Source organism: Antedon mediterranea, chromosome 6, assembly GCF_964355755.1.
Source record: "Antedon mediterranea chromosome 6, ecAntMedi1.1, whole genome shotgun sequence".
Lineage (NCBI taxonomy): Eukaryota > Metazoa > Echinodermata > Crinoidea > Comatulida > Antedonidae > Antedon > Antedon mediterranea.
Window position 1 is genome coordinate 21,477,810 of NC_092675.1, and position 12,221 is coordinate 21,490,030.

At 35.0% G+C, this 12,221-nt stretch overlaps 1 protein-coding gene across 1 annotated transcript in view; it reads right to left on the bottom strand.

Annotated features, from left to right (window-relative positions):
• LOC140051176 (chondroitin sulfate N-acetylgalactosaminyltransferase 1-like) overlaps nt 1–11,544 on the bottom strand; it is a 51,228-nt gene extending 39,684 nt beyond the window's left edge. The window contains exon 1 of the mRNA XM_072096312.1: nt 11,390–11,544. The gene's annotated coding sequence lies outside the window, so the exon portion shown is untranslated. The remainder of the gene's footprint in view (nt 1–11,389) is intronic.
• Nucleotides 11,545–12,221: the final 677 nt, after the last annotated feature.

Here is a 12,221-nt window from a genome sequence, read left to right on the forward strand (position 1 = left end):
CTATTTCATAGCATCTGAAAGTTGAAAAATAAGACATATTTAAAGGCAAGGCTGTTCATAAGAATATAGTGCTCTATAAATCTAAACTTAAAATACTATTAAGTACTGAATAAAACGACTGTGCTATGCTATTAGTACAAAGTACATTATTATTTGAGTGCCAATTTCAATTTGATTGAGTTGGGACATACAAAACACAAATGTTAAAATTCTCCACATAAATGTACATCTCCCATGAAGCAGCTGGCACTGGCAGGAATTTGCTCATTTTAAAATATATCTGGGTTTTTAAGGGACAGAGACAAACGGGGTATATTTTGAAGTCGACTTAATGGTAAAAAGACAAAATCCAACCAAAATCATCTTCATCATGAACCATAAAACATGGGTAAATGTTCAGTATCATCATAGGGCCCGTTTCTGCTGCCAACCCAAAATATACCGTATAAATATACCGTATAAATATACCGTATATATACCGTATATGAAATTCGTGCACCGTTTCCGCTGCACATACTTCGTGGGTGGGTTGTAAAAAAGTTGGCTTTCATTACCCAAAATTCATTTCGTGAGACGGAAGTATGGATTGACCTCGTGTAGTGAGGTTTTTACCTACTCAAAACGTCGTAGCATTGCTTTCTATTTTAAATCTAATGAGCAGAAGTGGCAACGAATTTACACCGCACATACAAGCACAATCTAGAAATGTCACTATAAATAAACTCTGTTATTCAAATTGAGTTTATATTATGCTATATTATCCTATATTGTCGTTTTAATTTCCATTTTCTATTATACAGTATTTTACCATGATTTTACATCACGTTATTGTCGTGTAAGAACATTCGATTTATTGTAATTAAAATCTCGGTATCTCTTCTGTTGCCATGCAGTCTCCCCCCAACCTTCGCTTCCCCCCACAATTGAATTGCAAAAATAGTGATTTGTTCGGTCCACAGTGACATTTTGATCTGTTTTGCTTTTACACGTGTGTTTCAACTTTCAATGCAGCAGAAAAACCAAAACAAACGCGTCGCGCTCTGATAGTTTTTGACCTCGTGTCATGAGTCGGGTCACATTTACGGTATATTTTGAGTGCAGCAGAAACGGGGAACGAAATATACGGTATATTTTTTAATATACCGTATAATATCCACAAACGATGGGGATATTTATGCAGTATACAGGCCTCGAATTTTACCGCGGCCACCGCGGCCAGTGCCGTCGGTGCCCTCCCAGTTGGCCTCAATGCCCTCGAAAATTAATAGCACCCACGGCCACTACTGGCCTGCCCTTTTTTTTGCGTTGGCCGTGAGTGCCCTTCCCGAGTTTTACCACAATAAAAACCACTGAAGTAGATAGAAAATAATGTCAAGAATATCGGACGAGACGCAAAACTATCGCCTGTCTTCGTTGCAAGGGGATTTCCCTAAACGCATTTAGAGAAAACATCGAACATATTATTTATATAACCAAAACAATATCGTCCCGGCCGCCGTGCGTGGTAAATAATGGTATAGATAGTACATTAAAATACAGGGGTGTACACTTTTAATAATAAAGCTAAAAACGTTCCTCGATCGGAGGTCACTGAAAGTATTAAAGTCGCACCACCCCCGCCTCAATAATCGAGCTAGCCGCCTTCGTTGAAAAAAAAATTACACACACTCCTTGTCCTATCCTCCCGCCGCCGATCCGATCAACAAACACACACGATTCAATACATTGGGAAAACAATTCCATTTGACGCACACGCACCCTCTGATAAGAAATTTCACACGACGTCGTCGTCGTACGTGTGAGTACGAAGGATCGGTCGTTGGAAAAACAATTCCTTTTGACGTACACGCACCCTCTGATATGAAAATACCATGTGCGTTCCTGCATGGTGTAGTCCATTCCATTATACGTGTAAAATTAGGGGTGTCAACTTTTAGTACTAAAGTTAAACCGGTACCTCAACCCGAAGATCGTTGGAAGTATATTATATTTATATTTTATCGCACCCACCTCAATAATCCAGCCGACAGATCATCGAAAAATCTTGTTTAACGACGTCGTACACTAAATTAACAAACGCGTTTTTACCGAACTCAAGGAAATGGTATAATCCACAATACACGTGCAGAAGGCTAAACAGAGAGAGAGAGAGAGAGAGAGAGGGGTCGGCGTCCGTCCGTGTTTTGAATTCTTATGAATATGGATTATACTAACAAAAAAGCTTCAGAAATCGAAACTCGGAAAATAACAATAATTTATATTCTACAACATAATGTCATTGGCTTGATTTTTACTGTGGTTAACACTCTGTGTATGAATAGTTGTAGTTAAGGCCTACAAACAAATTGTTTTTGTAACCTGTGTTCTCCGTCCGCTGCGCCTTAGTGCTGCTAAGTGCTTGCTGTTGTTAGGGTCTTTACCCGTTGGGCCTGGCTTCACATGCCTTTTTTTGATCGCATTGTTTGAAACTAAACGAAACAACTGTGAACGCTAAACATCGTACCTTAATAATTATTATTTATATGGATCGTAAATACACGTAATATTTATATATAATGAAATACAAAAAGATGTAGACAGTCCTCTCCTCCTACTACTACTACGCAATCTGATGAATAGGGGAAATTCCCCCAAAAATGTTTGCGGGTAGAATTTTTTTTTTTTTTGAAAAAAATTCCACCCGGCGCTCAACCGGAAACAAGCTATTTTTAAATTTTGGCCTAGTTATTAAAATATTTTTTAATTTTGGCCTTGGTGCCCCTTCGATTTAAAACAAATGGCCTTGGTGCCCTCCCATTTGGCCTTGGTGCCCCTCAAATCAACGAAAACCGGAGGCCAAATGGCCTTGCCCCTAAAATCCCCAAATTCGAGGCCTGAGTATATATACCGCAAATATATACGGTATATTTTTTATGAGACCCATTTCTGCTGCCAAAAAATTTACCGTATATAAAATATACCGTATATATACGGTATATTTTTGGCAGCAGAAACGGGGCCATAGAATAGAAGAATTCAATCTAACCGCTCAGGTTCAAGGTCAACTTGGGTCATGCCACCTTGGTCCCAAGTAGGGGTAGGACTGAGTTGACCTGAGTTGACCTGCGTCCAAATAGTGCATCTGTGACTATCTGAAAATCATCTTAGCGTAGAATGTGCACTACAGCTCAAGTATGTAGTATTATATTAATTTTTTTTTAACCAAACCAAAAGTCAATGTGTCATTATTATACCTTAATCCGACAAAATAATTATTCCCGAAATAAAATCAGAATATTGAAAAGATTTGACTGTAGTTGTTTTCATAGGTAATAATGACAAGGGCTGTAACAATAATGCTATATGAATTACCAAGAGACCAACTCTGGCAATGTAGTCAGAGTGACACACAAAATTATGACTGTTTTCACATTCGTATCATGTATGGTGAACATAAATATGTCGTGTCATGTCATACGTTTTTCGTCCTGACAGAAATTGACATAATTATAGAATTTACTACAGTACCTTAAAGCCATTTACTGTTTAAGTAGGTCCATCTTTGACAAGAAATCAAAAGCAGGCAGATTTAAAGGCATGGCATGAGCTGGTAAATAAAAAAAACTACAGGAGATAAAATGTAAAGACGTGGTGTTGTTTAAAGTATGACGAATAAATTTCTTTATTCTATAAATAATAGTCAAAAGGAAGAAACTCAATAATGTACAGTGTACGTTTTACTTAACAACAGGTTTAGAGTCGCCATGGAGAATAGTATAGACAATATAACTTCTCTTTATAAGCACTGTCGGCAAGTACTGTATTTTTACTCACTAAAATTAAAGTTGTATATGTTTTTGTATCTTTTGGGTGATTAGACAATTTTCTCGCTTTTTCTTTCCTTTCAGTATTTAAATTTCTAGCCGAAGACCCAAATTATCCTAATTCTTTTCTTTTTTATTTTAATAAAATTGTACTTGTACAGTAGAACCCTATCTTTGGGACATACCTATTCAGGGAACACCTTTATTTAGAGGACACACCTATTCAGGGAACACCTTTATTTAGAGGACACACCTATTCAGGGAACACCTTTATTTAGAGGACACACCTATTCAGGGAACACCTTTATTTAGAGGACACACCTATTCAGGGAACACCTTTATTTAGAAGACACACCTATTCAGGGAACACCTTTATTTAGAGGACACACCTATTCAGGGAACACCTTTATTTAGAGGACACACCTATTCAGGGAACACCTTTATTTAGAGGACACACCTATTCAGGGAACACCTTTATTTAGAGGACACACCTATTCAGGGAACACCTTTATTTAGAGGACACACCTATTCAGGGAACACCTTTATTTAGAGGACACACCTATTCAGGGAACACCTTTATTTAGAGGACACACCTATTCAGGGAACACCTTTATTTAGAGGACACACCTATTCAGGGAACACCTTTATTTAGAGGACAATCTTATTAAGGGGACACCTTCCTGTGAAACCAACAAGGAAAAGAAATGTTGTTAGTCAAACAGTCAACATGTGAGTGAGTGGCCGAGCGGTTAAGACAGTGGAACCGTAATTACGTAGCCATAACATCGGCAGGGGTTCGAGGCTCACTCACTCCATGGTTCTGGTGGTAGAATGAGTCTTCTCGGAAAAGGACTATAAACCGTAGGTCCAGTATACACATCTACCTTGTGTGCACTTTAAAGAACCTAGTACATCTTTCGAGACGAGTAGGGAGTTATCCCGGTGTATTAGTACATCACAGCCACTGATCATAACTGAGCCCTCTGGGAGACCAGTCTTTGACTGAAGAGGTTACCCAGTATAAATATATATTTCAATTCAATTCAACACTTATTAAAGGGACACTTTGTTGGGAATGATGAAACTTTATTTTGATGCAATAATCTTAAATTCTAATTATTTTTTATCCAAAAGTATTAATATCAGATCAATAGATCAGAATCTGTAATATTTAATTTCTGTCTGCTTTAGATAACTTACACTTGACTACTGTAATTTTATTTAAATGACTACAGTAAAGTGCGCCTTCCCATCTATAAACTTAAGGAATTTTTTAAATGTTCATATATTTTATTATTCAATAACTTTACAGTTAGTTTGCTACTGTATGTTGTTACTGTACAGTAGGAATTAAACTGGCACATAGCATTTGCTTCAAAGTTAATTACTGTAGTAACCCTCTATTGACTAGCTATACAAAACAGAACTTTTAATTCATATAGGGTATGCAAATCTTTCACATACTCTCATTATATTGATGGAACAAAGAACAACGTTTGCTATATGTCATAGTAAGTACAGTACCATACTTTGTATTTCATACTATCCGATCTATTGGATTAAAAAAAAAGAAAATTCACTCAAAGTATTATTTTAACTATCCATGTAATGTTATTTTAACTGAACCCATTTAAAAACAAATTACTTGGTAATAAACTATCTAATATTCAATAAGTAATTCAATAAATCCTTATAATGGTTTATTGAATATTATTTTAATATTAATGGTTCCTTTATGAGGCTGACCCAGTTTGTAAAGTTTATGTTTGCTGTAGGAAATGTGGCATAATTTGGCTAATGTTCTAATAAACACACTTACAGTGTAGAGATTATGGCATACTTTGTGAATTGTTTTAAGAATAATAGGTATTACTGCGAAACGTTGCAACTGGTGCACTATTTATTTACTGGGCAGATCCAAAATGGAAATATAAGGAAGGCAAGAAAAATAAAGTGGTAGACACCTAACATTCTATTTTGCACTGTACTGTAATTTTCCAAATTTAGGGGGAGTGGGAGGATTCCTTTATCGCCGTAGGTTCCACAATCAGCAAATTTATTATTACCATTATTATTCTATTAATTATTATTACTCCACTGGCTGAACATTTTATTCCTGGTCCAAATGGATTCCCTTACACCTGCCTTATACATACTGGCTTATCTCTTAAGCTGTACAACTCACAATATAACAAATAAAAGCCGATACACACAGCATAGAAAGAAATACCTCCCTGGAAATACTGTACCATCATATCACACTTTAATATTGATTGAATATGCACATGCAATATATAGACAACAGACTAAGAAAGTTGCTTTCATTTAGAATAAAAAGTCTGTACTTACGACAAACTATTTGTTCTATATCCAAGAGATTACTGTAAACCTACAGCAGTTTAATAGCAGCAGTCCGATTTGTATATCTGTCAACTTTCACTTGCCTGACCTAACTTTCATTCATAATAATATAATGGTAATTGTACAATACAACATCACATGCTATGAGCAGCCATATGGGACAGCGTAACATTTGCTTTCCACGGTCAATACATGTGGTTTCAATCATTGGTTATTAGTTAATAGACTAACTGCTGTCTTCTTCTGTTTAGAATGGTATCAACCATTGATTATCAATCAAGAATAGAGGAAGTCAGTAGTCTACTGACCTGCACTTCCTATAGCGACTGAGCAAGGTCAATCCGGAATTGAAATACTGTACATACAGTACAGGGAAAAAAAACAAAATACCATGCTTTTCTACTCTGCAGAGATCTGTGCAAATCTGTGACTAATATTATTTTTTTTGCTATAGAACAATATGAATGCAAACAACATATTGTGCACTGGAACAAACTTTATGAAACATTTGTTTGTACTTTATATTTTCATTATTACTTTAATTAACCTCTATACAACACATTTAAGGTAGGGTTCTGTTATTCAATAGATTTCCTAGGTTAATCCTAAACTTTAACAAAACATCAAACATTTATGACGGCAGTCAATGAACTACTGTAAAACAGCCCTACTGTAGATTTAACATTTTAAAATTTAGAAGAAACTCTCATTGTCAAGGCCGGCAATATCTGAGTAAAACTAACCGACCTTTAGTGGCATTCAAACAATCAAAATGGTTGGTATCATTTAAGTCTGTTACAGATTGTCATTCTGTAGGATATAGACTGAGGAAGTGTAATCCATCTACTACTGTAAGTCTGCAATGCCAATGATTGTAATACAGTAGGAATACACTACAGTCGCTACTGTATTTGATAAATGAAATCGCAATTATTAATTTTGACAACAGTTTTGTTGATAAATAAGAATCTTCTAAAGCTCTGTTTTGTTTGTTTTGTTTATTATGTATTTAGGCAAATTGTGAACCATAAGCGAATTGTTTCACTATCCTTCTTAAAGGTGGCAATCCCTTTCACAAGACAATAAACACAAGATGCTCTACATAAACAAAGTCTTATTACAAGTCTCTGACATATATGACAGGATTTGAACCCAGGACCCTTGGATGGTAGCCAATTTGTCTACCCTATTAAACTTTATGACAGAAAATTTGACTACCATATTTGGGCACATCACATTTGTTAAACTAGATAGCGTACTGTAGACAGAGCTCTATACAATACAGATCAATATTAAAGGCAACATTTACAACTGGTAATAACACTGACAGTGTGTTGAATATACATAATTCAGTGTTGATAATTTGTTATGATAACCATCAATAAAAAATGATTAATGATGCTTACACTCAATGTTGATATTAAACATTATGATCTGCAATTGAGTACACACAGGATAGTCGAGGCAATCAATGTAATTGCAAGAAAACTGATATTGTGACTTGTTTGATGGAGAGTATTGCCAGGTATGGTTATCAAATTTCTTGGGGCAATTTACACATCTACCAAGGTACTTAAATATAGATATGTTTGGATCAAGAGATTTGGATGGGATTTCATTGTTATTTTAGATTTGGCAGGTTATACAGTTAACAGACTGAACACTTTTAATGTAATTTATTGGACTTTAATACTTAATTTAGCCATTGTACTGTTGCAAAACTTCATGTTTCCACACAACCACAAATTTCATTTGACAAAAGTCATCCATTGTTTACGTTTATAGACGGAAAAAAAATCGAACTAAAGATGTTTGTTTTAATTATGTAGGGCAATTATTTACATGTAGGGCTTAGATTAATTATTTATGAATATAGAGTAAGGGATTATTTATGGACAGATTGGCTTTTAAAATTGTGCAGAAAATCTTAGAGCTAATAGATACTACGGTTAGACATATGTTTTGGTTTCTTTGGCAAATTAAAAATTGATCAGTGTATGTCAAAAGCTTAATTTTAGTTTTATATTAGTGCATAAACATATGTGCTCACTTCTCTAAAGCCTATCAACATACTGGAGAAGCTTATAAAAAAGATGGTAGATAATAAAAGCTGGCAATTTAGTGATATGTTTAAACTATCTACCAACGAGTTTATGTGTACATAGTTTAAACCATGCAGGAAAAAATATTATTTATATATCATGTCCTCCATGGTTAAACAACATACTGTATACAGTAGGCGAACCCAGATGTATTCTTGAGCCAGATTCTTTCTAAGCAAGATTAACTACAGTACAATTTCTATTAAGGGGACACCTTTGGGACCATACAAGGTCTCAAGGGGTGTCCTATAAACAATAGGTTTGGTTGTATGTACAGTATTGCCACTCGTTTGTTTCATGGGAGAGTATCCCCTCAATAGGGGAAATGTCCCTTAAATAGGAATGTCCCAAAGGAGTTCAACTCTATATACAGTACACAGTTAGGGAAAAATGACAAAATCAGCAGTGTTGTCATGTTACAAGTGTTGTCAAAACAATATAGATTATCTGATAACAATACTAGAAAGTAGGAAACCTTTTGCCATTTCTCCCCTGACTGTACACTTTTCTCAAGAAATTTACTTTTATTATTTAATTAAAGACAATTCCTGTGACTTTGAATTAGCATTTATCTATCATAAAACGTTTAAATTAGGAATATTTGTTTATATTATAATATTTAACAATAAATTTTTGGAAATTATAAATGTTGTTCAATTGTAAAGTTAGTTATTGTTGAGTTCCTATGGTAGTTAATAATAAGTTGCCACCCGATTCATCACATACAGTATTTATCATAAACTTCACACTTTAATATCTGACAGACCTTAAAATGTTTTTTTAGATTGATCAGTTGCCCAGAATAAAATGCTGAAAACATAAAAAAAACCTAGGTATACTATAAACTGGAAATTTACTGCTTAGCAATATTACTTCTTTAAGTATACATTCCTATTGATTTTATTGATCAGGTGAAGAAATTCTTTGTTACATTTAATTAATCTTAATAAGCATATCTGTTTTTAATTTATGTCCTACTGGGCTTTTAATTAAAGTACAATAACACAAAAGTGTAGATCGCTAAATAGCAATTAAAGTACAATAGATGACTTTCTCAGATCTGAATACCTATATGTGATAACAATGAAAAAAATTACAATTTTATTTTTAGTAAGATAAGTTTTTGGGAAGGTATTTTTTTTTTCTCCATAATTTATTTTTGGGTAAATAAAAGAGAGAAAAAAAAGAAAGAAAGGTAGTTTGTATAGCATTTTGCTATATTCCACTGGTAAAATTATTGTAAAGGCTGTAATCTCATTTTGTGAAAACACAAAATCCATTTCACATGCTTGTGTCTTTGTGGTGTCACATTTGACTGGCAATGTTCTTATAACCAGCCATTACCATACTCAAGAATATGACAAATAAAACTTTCAAAATTTATTTGAACACCATGAGACCTCTACGTAACTTATCTGCTATTGGACAGACTACCAGTAAATTTGGAAAAATCCAATGAGCTGTGTAATTCGATTGGTGTTAATATTAATACCTTCATAATAAAGTACAGAATAAACATTGTGTTGGCTATTAATTGTAGTGTGACAAACAATACACTGAAGTCTGAAGTCATTGAAGCTTTAAAATCCCACAGGATAACCAGTTACACAATGATCAAGTATATTTGTTTCTCCATGGTTCAATACAACTTCCTAAACAGTGGCTTCCCATAGAACACAGAATAAAATTGCTTTATCAGTTGATCTATGGTTCCTCTCTCTCAGCAGCTTCAATAGTAATTAATAACATTTATTTTTTCTGTAACCTACAAAATATGACAACCAATTGCATTGTTATCATTGGACCAGGATGTTTATTTTCAAGACACATCTCCAACAAAAAAAACACCAGATTAGGCTTTAGGTAATACCCCATTAAACATGCCAAATAGTATCGCCCTTCACTGTGAAAAGCGCACATCTGAAAATGTATACAATATAGTAGAAATCTATTAAGGGGACACTTTTGGAACCCAACAAAGTATCCCTGTAATAGGTAAATCTTCTAGGGGTTGGCCGTATTGTCAAACCTTATATCCCGCCTTGCTCATTTCACAGGAATGAATACAGTAGGGTGTCCACTGAATATACAAGTTTCCCAAAGGAAAGGGGTATTCTACAGACTTTTAAAACAAGATCCTTAACCCAGTAAAAAGCAATGAAACACTGTTTGGCACAAAGTCAATGACCACACACATGCATACATTACATTTATGTTTCTTTAATTAGGACTGGTACAAACCAGAAAATTCCCACATGTTTGTGTCAACCATGATGATATATAGATTGAAAATAGTTCAAATGTTATGATGCAAATATGACTAGATTTGTATGATAATAAGTGTCGGTATATTAATGAGTGTATTTGAAACTTGACAGAAATAGAAATACATAATCCTCTATTATTGATACCAGGAGGAGGACAAGTGGTACCCATGTGAGGGGATTCCCCTTCTGCTTTCTGAAAAACAAAATGTTATGGTCGTACAATGGACTAAATAAAATATTTAAATTTATTTCAAGTATTATATTGCAGAAAACAATAAATTACCTTTCTTCATTATAAATCAAGTTCTTTGTAATCAGAATCCGTGAGAAAATGTGGAAAACTGGGAATACATTACGGGAGTCTCTGGGCCAAAACGGAAGTGTTGCCATGCATGTCTAAACTACAAAAATCTTTATCTTAACCAGATCTCTGCTCCCACCCACTGGCGGGACCCACTGGCACTGCTAAATTTAGAGAAAAGATCAATTTAATCACATCATGACATTAGGCCTATTATTGACTATTTTTATGACAAGCCCAATCACATTCACAATATCCTGCATTCTTGTTATCGCCAGGTAGGCTATTGCCGTTGTTTTGTAATAATGCATGTAGGCCTACATAAGGTAGGTCCTACACAACTGTCAATGAGGCCTAGCCTAGGCCTAGACTCAGCACTGCACAGTCTTTTGGCTAGGCCTGCTGTGTACAAAACAATGTGGCTGAGAATTGCAACGTGTACCGTCCCCGTCTAATTGGTACCCTGCACAAATTAAGAAAGTCTTAAATCACTGCACGTCAATTGGCACGCCAACTTTTACTACATTACCTAGCTAGGCTAGCATAAACACTCACCATTTTACATAGAAAGTCATTAATCAACAGTAGAAAAATCCTCAAAATAGTCGACACATCCTCTTGTGTTGTAGGCCTAGCACCTGCCACGACTTAACTTTTCCTTCGGAGGAAACTTCTGAGACTGCCAACTAACTTTCTCTCCCGTCGCTTCATCGACTCTCGCGTTGTAAGTCTGCGCTTAAAAAATCAACACCAACCTATAGAGGGGGTGGTTTATCGTAGTGTCGTAAAGTTTCATTCAGCAGATTAATGATTCCGAGGGTAACATAATTTTATTTCGATATAAATGATGTTTCATATTTTATACAGTCGTAGTAAAGAGTAACATTGATATATGTTCATTTTTTATTGCATTTTTTTCCCCATATCCTTTCAAAACTTATTATTAAAAACGGAAAATCCTGTTGCTTATTTAATGAAAACAAATATTTGTAATACTAGTGTCTGTAATACATTTTCAAAACAGTAACAACACAGAGGCTGCCATATTGATTCCGTCTAAACCAGAGCGATTAGGTACATAATCTGGGATAGAACTAACATCTAAGTTAGAATTAATTAAAACGCGGGTACTGATAAATTGAGGGCGCTAAACATAATATTAACGAGATCGAAACAGCTAGTAAAGCGAAAGGGAAAAAAAGATTTTGTGTGCTCTCCCTGCCTAAGCACTAAGGCCCTGCCACAGCATTGGGATTGTTTCCACCACATCAGATGCATTGAAATTGCCTCCTCGTGATGTGGTGGAAAGGGGGACGCATAATTTTCCAAACCAGTAGCTCGCATAGCTTTAACTCTATTCCACCAAGACCAGTTTGGCAATCCAACC